Raw genomic sequence first — 12,047 nt, 5'->3', positions numbered from 1 at the left:
TTACACGGGTATTACATCCGAAGTGAAGTGATTTCATTGGGAGAATGAAAGAAATTTCCAAACTGTGTGTCAAATAAATCGCGTTTTGGTGCAGCTCAATTCCTTCGTATCATTGATCAAAGTTGGGAATGCAAATGAAGTGCGAGTGCGGTGGAATTGAGTTGGCGAATCCTTCTGGGGGGGTGTGGTGCATTGTATTTGCGCCTTCATCTGGATCAATTCGCTGGGAAATGCAGTTCAGTAGCCGGGGAACAAATGCTGAGGGATCTTGAAGCTTTTCCCATTTTCATTTTGCCCTTATGGGACAAAGTATCGTCACGTTGCGCATTCATCTCCCATATTTTTTTTCCTTTTGCGCCTTCAACTCCCATCCGGCACCGAGGATTGGGTGGTATAGCACGAAGCTTTTGAATGATTGAATGTCACCGGATGCGAATTCGAACGACAATAGTTTATCAATGTCGAAATGGATATTACATTATTCTTGTTCGTGACGAAAATCACGAATCCAACTGCGAAGGTCTGCGATTTATTAATTTTATTTAGTTCGTATTGTTGTCACCGGGATTGCGGTTTACCCCGGAGCTGTGTCTCCGCACCATTCCTCTAGCATGATGGAGGGGGTTGGTTTGTACCCTCATCCCCTATGCTGGAAAACTGTGTGAGCATCCCACCAGTATCCACCAGCAGAGAAAGCATTCCGGTGGTCTGTGTGACTGGAATTCGTAATTGGGACACAACCAGCAGCCCCAGAGAAAATGGGAAATGGATTTATGATGGAAAGATATTCAAACAAAAGTCTATACATATAACTTTCAATTTGCGACGAAAAGCGGTTTCACCGAGGATTTTGCATTCCTCTCCTAAAGCTCCGTCCCAAAACTCCAACTAATCCTACTTTTCTCTCTCGCAGCAAGTATCCCCGAACTGTTAATTTAGCATTCCCTTGCGCTTCCATGGAATGTGTTGCTCTCTGTATATGTCTATTTTTTTGTACACTGAAGAACCTAGCAAAGCGCAAAACTTTAATTAGAATTGTGACGATAGACGCGGAGAATTATAAAAAGCTATTTTCACCATTTTAAAATATGTGAAATTTTTCCTTTTTTTTTTTAATACAAAATCGCACAGAATTTCAATGACATTTATTAAAAATTTCAAAACTTATTCAAATTTTCCTCTCATACTCATGAATTTTTGTCAATTTTTATTTTAGTAGGTATCGTAAAAAATTTAAACAAAAAATTACACACTTTTAATATCTTTGTCTTCATTTACTACATTTCGACATTTCAGATGAGCAATAATATTCTTCATTTTATGGATTACTTTCAGATTAACGTATTAAGTATCTATAAGTTTTTTTGGGTTTTTTTTTTAAAGAAGCTTTTAACCTGTATTGGGGGTTGTTTTTCTTTCGGGGGAGCAATTAATGAAGTTATTTTTCTTTAACGTAGACTTATCATTTTTCTTTTTTTCTTGCTCAAATTGCAGTGTCTTGTACCACATGTTGTTAAAAGAGTAGAGTAGAAAAGTTTTTTGTATTGTATAATTCTTAACTTTCAAAAATAATTTTGTTCTTGAAGAGCCCATACTATAAATACATTTGTATTCTATTGTTGTGTTAGGGCTTGATGATGACCATATTTGGCCGAAACGCAAGAAAAAGAATTCATTGACTGCTCCCCCTGAATGTGGTCTTTAAAATAAATAATAATAATTTATTAAATCCCATTACAAACTAGTGTATCGGATTCTTTAAAATAAAAAAAAGAAATTTTGTTTGCTTGAAATAAAAGTAGAAATTCACAGCAATGAACTTATGGTCATATCTGGTTGTAAGCCACAATATCAGTGCATATGGCATGTGTTTAACATGACTATAAGTACAGATTATGAGACCCAGGAATTTAATGATGTGTCTACAACGGTACCCCAGTTGACCATTGAGGTTCATATTCCAAAACTCTCGACAGGAGGCAAATACACGAACAAATATGAGTTGAAAATCTAATCTTTTCCAGCTATCTCTGCATTAATTTCAATGAAAAAGCTTAACTTTTCATTGGATTTAAAAGGAAAACCTTTAACTTTTCACACTCTGTTAATCTATCTCACCTCATTCAATCTACTAAATAGAGAAATATTGGTTAATGTAAAATCATGGTGAGAGAAAAGTTTTGCAGGAAAGCTCTACAAGTTACGACAGCATTTTCCTCTATATTAATTCATGGAAAATCTTCTTCAACAACCATCTGCACTCTTCTTAATTTGACTCCTTAAATTTTATACTATTATATCTTCTTAAGAGGAGTTAAGAACACTCTGCAAAATTACATCCATATTGTTTAATGCACTTTCTATCGTACAGACACACCATGTGGATACTTCATGCGGATAAGGAATTTTGCATTAATTGCTCCTCCATGGCGATTAGCTCAGCAAGTTGGGATTTTTTTTATTCTTGTTCCTCCCACTAAGAATTCGCGATGCAACGTTTCAAGTCGATGCTGCTTTTCACTCAGGCATGTTGGTTGAAAGTTTTCTTCGGAACAATACATAGTACACCCTTCTGAAGGAGATTCAATAAACTAACCGACTTTATTCGCTGCATTGTCTGAGAATTTCAATTAGAATTTCTTCGTATTATGCATACTTTGGGGGTTTTCTGTACAAATTCTTATTGCAATAATGACTGTTTGGTAAAATTTTGTGCAATATTAGTACAAGTAGTGTAGCTAAATTGAGCGGAGAGAGGCAGAGCGACTACAGCAATGAGTGAGTATGTCTCTCTCGTTAAATTCAAAATTAATTTTCAACAAAATTATCTATACTATGAATGATTCAAGTTTCAATGGACTTTCTTCTCTACACCTGCAAACTTTAATAGTTAATTAATCCACAAAATATTTATTTAATTTCAACATTTTCGAGTTCGGTTAGATTGATGGTTTATCAAGGTATTAGCATTTTCTTCTTGATAAAAAATTAACGTATGACCAATAAAGAGCCTAATTTTGTTTTCAAGACCTTTTCTCAACAGTTTGAACTTTTTTTTGAACAACATAACTTCAATACAATTTTAACAAATTTTTTTTAACTTGTTTCAAATCAAATTTATTCTTTAAAAAAATTAAATGAGAGAACTCTGGAAAGTTTTTGTGCATGAACTGAAATAACAAAAAAGCGTCTCAAAAATAACACACATGAACAATTTTTTTTCTAAACCTCCCCTCTTACGGAAAATCCTCTTGAGCATTTGTCTCAAAGTACGTACACATACTCACGTATTGAAAGTTTTAGCGGTAAATCAAAGCGAAAAGAAATAGAAAAGTCCTTTTGAGTATCTACGGGAGCAATCTGGGTATAAAAATCGAATTAAGTAAAAGCAAAAGCACGTATCTTGGGGGCATATCTTTTCTTATATATTTTCACGTGATATACGAGGAAAGTTGCATCATAGATTGTCACAAATACAATTTGTCATGGGGTTGAAATTAAAATTTCAAACCACGTTCATCATATTATTTCGCCGTAATACTCCCTTATTCGGCACGCACATGAACTGAAATATTGCGACGGTATGCCATTGTGGTGGACTGGGAAATAGAAAGTAAAAAAAAAAAGCTGCGCGACGAAGCATTTGACAATGGTGAAAACTGATTTTGTAACATATCACCTACATCTTGACAGAGATTGTGTCCAACTGTCAGAGAAAGAAAGCTTGACAGAGAAGAATTATAAATTTCCTTATAGGAGGGTACTTATATATAGGAAAAGCTCAGCAAAGAAAAAAAGTTAGCCAAAGCTACTTTGGTGAAAATGTCCTACGTATTTAAGTTTCACATTAAAAGTTTGCCATGTGCGGGGTAGTTTGAGAACATAAAGGTGAAAGGATCCATCTGATAAATATTCATAGAAAAACTTTTTTTTTTACCCATAATTGGTTTGTGAATTTCATATCGAATATGAACAAGCTCTTGATAATTTGCACCCAAGCTCACGGTCTACCGGTCTGTCGTTTTATTAATTAATAACCAAGTTTTAAATCCCATCACATTTTAAATTAACTTACGCAACTTACGCTTTCTCAACTAATTTTCAACAAGGGAAAGAATGCGTTTTTTTCTCCTCTCCGGTAAATTTTTTTCTTCAATTTCCGCAGAGAAGATTATAAAATTAAGAGGCTGCAAGAAGATTCTTCTCCCTGTTTTAATGTCATCAATGTGTTTTTTTTATGATAGGTTAGTTATGTTGGTTGTTAATGAAGTTATGCCAAGAGGCAGAATTGGTAATATTTTAATTTAAACATCTTTAAAATTCATTAGTCTCCTCCCTTTTACGCGAAGACCAAACTTATTAATTTCCAAGTCGTTTTGCAAGTTCAGTAATTATGATTTTTAAATGTGTTTCTGATATGATCTTTGAATTATATATTTTTTTAAAATATTCATGAACTCTGCAGTTATCCTAAGAAAAATATAATCTAATCATCCTCTTGTTCCATCAGTGTTTTACAAAATAAAGTGACACAGACTTTATATTGACAAAGATAATAAAGTTCTCTTACAAAATATTTCTGGCGATTCATTCATCTTTTTAATAAAATAATTTTTAAAAGCTATTTTCAATTTCAAAGTTTGTGGATCCTTAAAAAATCTTTAGGAAACAATCATGAACCCTTTTCAGTATGCTCAGTCTTTGGGGAGAAAAGGAAAATCTGATAATCTCGCATCATGTGTGGTACAAATTCAGCATTGTGGGGTGTGTGCGTGTCTCTAGCAGAATATGAAAATTTAACGCACTTGGCGTGGCCCAAATTGCCGCCCCATATGTTTGCCCCACACAAAATCTGCCTATTGAATTGATTTGGGTGAAGAGCGCTGTGTATACAACTTGCCTTGCATATGAACACTTTAAGTATACAGAGAGGCTTCTATTGTCATACTCAATTGACGACAAACTGCTCAAAGTGAGCCTCAAGGTATTCAGGAATAATAATCTTGCAATATCTTTGTGTATAAAAATAATATTTTTCTGAACTTTTAAAAAAATGAGTTTAAATTAAGTTTTTTTTCTTCAAAAACTTAGCAGAAAGTTTCAAGCATTGAGTTTACTAAATGAAACTACACTGTATTTATAAATTTTGTGAGCGGATTTTCTTCATTGTTCTGCTTTCTCTTCGTCTCTACATTGAATCTACAAATATACGAACCAACCCTCTATATACATATACGATGTATTTGTTGTGCAAGGAATTGTAGAAGTAAGCTCAGTTGACTTGAAGATTAAATCAAATTGATCACAAGTAGAATTTAATAATTGAAGCAAAGTTTATTTTGTCGTATAAAAAAAAATAAAAAAAAATTCCTGCCAAGTCCACAAGAAAAACAAATTATCTTTAGAGTGATAATAAAATGGTCCAGGTGGGAGGATATTTTTTTTTGAGCTGTGAAACTAGAAATTTTGTACAGAGTGAATTCTCATCTAGAGTATACATTCACCTGTGAGTTTGTGATAGTATCTAATTACAAGCAATTTGAGTTGTTTTTCCTCATTTGCGTTTTTTTCTGACAGGGCAACTTTGCCACATTTTCCTGGGATAATTCGATAAAAGCATGTGCTTCCATCCCCAAAAGTCGTCCATTCGTGATGAAAACAATGTGGGGAAAATAATGATCTCTTGCTCACTTTGAGCAATGATGAGATTTTTCTTATATATATCCTAAACAGTTGTGAGCACACGGAGGGTCTTCGCATATTCTGAGGGGGTGTTACATGGCAAAAAATAAAATATAATTCCCTCCATTTTGGGGGAGCAAGAAGTCTCTGTGGGATATTGCAAAAAGAAATCCACCCTATATAGAGTAGACACAGTCCAACATGGAGAGAGAGTAGCTTTTGTTGGGGAGGGTGTTACTTAAATGATGGACGAATTTGTTAGCACACTTCTACGGAAGCAAAAAGCGATGGGTAAATTGCTTCGAGTCAATTGGTCGTAAATAGATGTTATTTGTATATATGGATGATCTCGATGACTTCTTCAAAGCATTTGTGTTCAAATTAATTGATTTCCTCTCAATTTTTCTCGCCAATTCTCATCCAACCGCAGCTCTGAAGATATAGAAAAAATTTTCTTTCTGTTTAATCTTTAATATTTATTTTCCTTTTAATTTCAGATGATAATGATTCCAGAAATCTCGTACCTAACATAAAAGGTTAGTTAATTTTTTTTTTTAATTTCTAACTTTTCAATCATAGAATTTATCCACTATAAGTTTTTACGATTTTATTTATAAAATAATGTGCAAAGCAGTAAAATAAATTTAATTTACTTTTATTTCAATCTATTGTTATATTCGACACATTTTTTTTTATTATTTTAGTGAAATTGTAACGAAAAAAAAACTATTATTTCGTTCAGCACAGGAGACTTTTGCGACAAATAATTTATAGTTATCGTGTTTCAGTTGTGTTTTATACGCTGAATCCTATGTCCCTATATACTTTTGATATAAAATGAAAAGCTCACATCGATAAATTATAATGTATACTATGTATTTGCTTTTAGTTGCGGCACTATGAGTTATTTAACAGGATGAAGAAGAGAATTTTTTCATACTAAATAATCCACTTGTTTTTGTTTGAACAAACGTTGCTGCTTTGCGAAAAGCATCAACACTTGTTGCGTAAATACGGAGTAAAGGAGCTTTTGAGCTTTCTGCATAGCACACTGTGCATTGAATTAATAAATTCTATAAAATTGTAGAAAAGTAATGCTCACAAACTAATTACTTTAACTTGAAATTATTGTATTTTACAATAGTTTTCTCGAGTTTATCTTAAAAAAAGTAGGATATTATTAAAAAAAAAAGCTTTTCACTAAAATTAAACTTAACATCACATTTTAAAAGCTTTTTGCAAAATTATTTATTTTTAAATTAAATTTAAAAAAGATCATTCAAATGATTTTTCAAGCACGTTTTCCAGAGGAAATTGGTTTAAAAAATTGCAATTATTTGAAAGTGCTTGCATTTTTATGGAAATTCTCGTTGAAAATATTATTAGTGAGTGTGCTCTTGTGCTCCTACATATAAATCGGTTAAGAGAACAAAATTGAAATTCACAAAGCTTACTGGTCGTGTAGTGAATTCTCCTATACATATGTATACACAACTATTTGAAAAACATAAATTCGTTATACATAACACAGTTCTTTTTTTCATGCCAGAGATGAGGGTAAGCTATGGATGGTATGAATTAAGGGAGATTCTCTGTGAACAAATTATTGTGCCAATTTGCTCAGAAGAATCGCAGAAAGTGCAATTAAAAAGCTATTAACTGATATTTTGCAGTCATTTGGGTGCATTCTCAGCAATTATCAAACCAAAATGACAAATTGCGCTGTACCCCGAAAGCAATTTTTGTTATCTGCTTTTTTTAAACCATTTATTTCTATACGGACATGGTGATAAATAATGCAGCAATGCTACAAAATTCCAATGAATCCCACAAAATAAATGTCATGCAAAGAATATGAATTAAAATGGTACAAAAAATGGAAGGAAACTTAAAGTTGCCTCAAGTTCATCAAAGGGGATGGTATTGGTAAAATTATTATGAAATTAAAAAAAAAAAAAAACTTTTGAAGTTCAGTTATGTCAGTTTTGTGTAAACTACTGGCATAAAAAAATGAATAAACATTGTGAAAATTTAATCAAACAGTGAGATACTTTTTGTTTATTTTTAGAGTTATTACAAAGTTTAATTAATCTGACTAAAAGGGTAGACAAAGAAAATTTTATGAAATTCAATTCTCCTTATTTCCATTATATTTGCATAGAAACATAATTATTTAATGTTTATTCCAGTGAAATTTTCCTGCTTTTCAAATATTAAAAACAATTTTAATAATTAAATTACATTTAAATTGAAATTGATCATCAATAGATCCAATTGACTTTATGCACCGTCACCATAGAATTCTACTTCAGCTTGAAAATTTCGCTTTGGAAAAGCGGAGAGCTAGACAGTTTTCTATATGAGTGACTGCACAGTGTATTGTTGATTTTCCACTCTGCAGACATCACAGTAAATATTCTGCACATACGGTTAGTTACAAAACATCCTACATACACAGGACCAACCGTACCCACTTTATATGTGAATTGAATGTCACCCACCAACATGATGGAATGTGTTAGGGTTGCTGTTGAACTTGGTTGTGCGGGGGGAGAAACATTTTCATTTCAATCGACATTACCATCTCGACCATAAACAAGTTGGTTGGAAATTACCTTTGCGTGCACGAGTGTGTGCGGATTTTCGGGAGGGTGATATAGGCGCATGTGAATTTCGTGGTTATCACATAACTAGTGCTGAATTGTTTTGATTTCAATTAACATTCGCTATTCTAATGGGTTCTTGTACCAATATTAAATTACATGATTCGCCCTTAATTTATGTTATATTACATACGCTATTGTGAGTGCTGAACGATGTTTACGGCAACGAGGTTGGGAATTTAACACGCTCATAGATACAGCCACGTCAAATATTTCCCACCCAAAATATTCATCATATTTTCTCGTGGCACTTTCACGCATTCATTGGATTTTCCTTGTTTTGCCGTCAGAAATGGCTTACCGCCCTTAAATTCTCATTAAGAGTGTCATGCAATTAATATACGAAAAGTAATTTGGAAATGTAGGACGAATTCATTTTAATAGTTTTAGTTGGTCTATTTATTTCTAGAGTGATGTGAAAACTTACACAAAAAATAAACTCAAATTATTTTTAGTTTATTTTAGAAATCAGAAAACAAATCCCCAAGATTTTGATGCTTTTCATGTAACATGACTCTTTTCTAATACTAGAGGATTGATATTGTAACGGCTGGGGGTGTTTTTCAGAGGGCGACCGAAGGAGATTGAGAACACTGACTTTCCACGGTACACAATTACATTTATTCCGTCTATTGCACATAAAGTTTGTCGCCCGGTGTATTTGTGGCGATTACAATAACGCGATCGCTTGAAGAGCGAGAGAGAGAGCACTGTGTCGTCATCACTACGGTGTGGCATTTCCGGGAGGATGAATGGTAATTCCCGCGAAGGAAGGGAAGCTCCTGCTTCCCTCGGATGGCATAAGGCGTGACCCGATGAAGGGTGAAAGCCGAAAGTGCCACCAAAAGGACGTCCTCATCGACGAGGCTGGAGGCACTCCACGTGGCGGCCAGAGATTGTCCGGAAAGGCGGCCTGAGGGCCTCGGTGGGGAGACATTCCCCAATGGCAGGGCCCCACGGGTCTCTTGTGGTAATGGGGCGCACATCAGTAGCGTGGGCGTTAGCGGTTGGGCTAGAACGTGGGCATGCTGAGGCGCCAAGGGCCACGTGGCAGTTCTCAATGGGCAAGTGGCGTCGAGGGGCGTCTGGAGGTGCCGGGGGATGCCTGTAGAGTTTCCTCACAATGCGTAGCTTCCTTGAGGGTAGTTCCGGAAGGTCCTTGCTCACTTCACGTAGAATATTTGCTCACTCACTTTGCTCGCGTGCGCGCGTTATGATAGACCAAGGCAGACTCTCCTATTCGATTCGTGTTCTTTTCTCTTGGCTCTCATGAACCGTACGGCAATCCGGTTCTGCAACTTTCGTGATGATTTGCTACTCACTCTCCAAAAGTGGCGCTCGTAACAATATCAAAGCTTTCATCCTAACTTAAAACTACATTTAATTAGTTTTCAATTAATCCATATTTCAGTTATAGTATCGATTTATCATTATATAAAAAAGGGGAAAATAATTAATGGAAATTAGTTGAAATTTGGAAAATTTTGGAAATGTTTTATGTTACTTACCAATTTGTCAAAAAGCTCCAGGTTTTGGTAGTATTAATCAACAGGCCATGCCTAAGTTAGCTGTCAAAATTGTCAAAATATTCATAAAGGAAATTCTGATAAATGAACACTTCTAGTTGCACCGTAACATAAACGGAAATAACTTAATAATTCTTCCGGGAATTTTCAGCAAAAATTTCTACTCTTAACAAAAAAGATAACATTAGTCAGGTTAAACCTAATAGAACTTAAAGGAGTTTATTCAAGCCAGTATGAAAGATGATCCTCTATCGCAGAACAATTTTAACCCATTCCATCTTGTAGAGAATCAAAAAACATTGAAGAATCGCGAGAGAAACTCCCCAAAATCCACTGGGATCACATCGAAAAGTGCAAATAAAAATTGCCAAAAAAATCAAATATTGCGACGCCATTTGACGTTTTTATCACTATAAAAAATGTTTGAAAATTTTTTTGTAGACTTGTCGCTCAATTTCCGTGGAGTTTTTTTCTAGTCAAAATAAATGTTTATTATTTCGTTTCTGGAGTGATTTCTACATCTGAATCTGTGAAATCTTCTGCTCCTTGGAAGTCTGTGCATCTAATGATACTCTCAAAGCACTGAGAAAACAAACTCTTTGGGAGTTTATTGCTGTGAATAATTTCATGAGACTTCCGGATGTCTTTCTTGATAATCTCCACGGTGTGGAGGGATTTGGAGATTATGTCCAGGAATTGGAGACTTACTTGTGGTGTTTCAGCCTCCTTGAGAGCGGATGCAACAAGGAGGAGGGCATAGAATCTCTGTTCACTGCCCATTGATTCAATTTCAATGCGTCGGAGCAAATCTTTCGCTTCCGGAAGTCCCAATTTCTACAGCAAAACCTCATGGGAATTCTGCAGAAAAGATCTCTGAGAGGCAAAATGAAAGTTGAGAATCACTTTTGTCAGCTCCAGGAAGTCATTGCTCTTGGGAAAGATTAATTGGAAGACGGTGATGAAGATTTTGTGGACTTGCTCAGTGTTCCAATCTCAGAAGGAGACTTTCAGGAGCAATATCAGAAATGTCTTCCGTGCTGGTCATGATTTGCTTGATGACTCCGTCGAATGTTTCCGGATACTGACTACTATATTGATTTCTACATCTGAATCAGGTATATTGCTCTGGATGGGATTCAACTCGGTAATATTTGCTTAAATTCTCACTGCCAAAGAGGCCCAAGAAATGTAAAAAGTTTTGTTTTGATTCGCAAGGGGTTGGTTCTATCAACCTCCCTCAGCTTCATTTCGCAGTGGATCACCTGATTCGGATGTAGAAATTACTCCAGAAACGAAAAAAATAAACATTTATTTCGACTAGAAAAAAACTCCACGGAAAATGAACGACAAGTCTACAAAAAAGTTTTGAAACATTTTTTATAGTGATAAAAACGTCAAATGGCGTCGCAATATTTGAATTTTATTGCAATTTTTTTGCACTTTTCGATGTGATCCCAGTGGATTTTTGGGGAGTTTCTCTCGCGATTCTTCAATGTTTTTTGATCCACTACAAGATGGAATGGGTTAAAATTGTTCTGCGATAGAGGCTCATCTTTCATACTGGTCTGAATAAACTTCTTTATAAGCAAATTTTTTTAAAAGCTTTTTTTAATAATATTGTTACGGCGATGCCGAACAATGCTCTCAAAAACCCCCAAAAATGCTTAATTTTTACCTCCCAATTATTTTTGAATACCCCCTAATACGTCATAAATAAATTCCCTCCTCTTGCGGGGAATTTTTCTAATAAATTTCCATAAAGGAATCAGATTCTGGAATCAAGAATCTGATCCCCAAAAAATGACATGCCCCTTGGCCGCATTCCTCTAAATGACGCACCCCTAGCGTCAAAAAGGATGATGCAATCGCCCTTGGGGGCCTATATAAGCAGTGTGCACGCTCAGTCGGCACGCATTCAGCGGTGCGCCGCTTAAGAGGAAGGACCTCCAAAAGGACATCCCACCTCAGAGCTCTGGCTTTTTAGCCTCATTAAAAGAGCCATCTTTAACTATCGCCACAAGAGCGACCAACTTTAACAGCCGCCCAAGAGCGAGCCATCTTTAACTATCGCCACAAGAGCGACCAACTTTAACAGCCGCCAAAGAGCGAGCTATCTTTCTATAAGCCTCTCATAGAGGAAGCTCCCACTCCAGTAGTGGTTGAGGTGACATCTTGC

At 35.2% G+C, this 12,047-nt stretch overlaps 1 protein-coding gene and 1 long non-coding RNA gene across 2 annotated transcripts in view; one reads left to right on the top strand and one right to left on the bottom strand.

The window, feature by feature from the left end:
- The window catches only part of LOC129789527 (teneurin-a), a 383,778-nt gene that overhangs the window by 86,750 nt on the left and 284,981 nt on the right, over positions 1 to 12,047 (top strand). Inside the window, exon 3 of the mRNA XM_055826353.1 lies at positions 6,180 to 6,218. The gene's annotated coding sequence lies outside the window, so the exon portion shown is untranslated. The remainder of the gene's footprint in view (positions 1 to 6,179; positions 6,219 to 12,047) is intronic.
- Positions 8,944 to 10,034, bottom strand: LOC129789539 (uncharacterized). The gene is made up of 2 exons (XR_008750471.1): positions 9,854 to 10,034; positions 8,944 to 9,719 (listed from the first exon to the last, which is right to left on the bottom strand). It is a non-coding gene; the product is annotated as an uncharacterized LOC129789539 (long non-coding RNA).

The sequence above is a fragment of the Lutzomyia longipalpis genome, chromosome 2, assembly GCF_024334085.1.
Source record: "Lutzomyia longipalpis isolate SR_M1_2022 chromosome 2, ASM2433408v1".
Taxonomy (NCBI): Eukaryota; Metazoa; Arthropoda; class Insecta; order Diptera; family Psychodidae; genus Lutzomyia; species Lutzomyia longipalpis.
The sequence above is the reverse complement of the archived record's forward strand: the minus strand, read 5'-3'. Positions and strand labels throughout refer to the sequence as shown.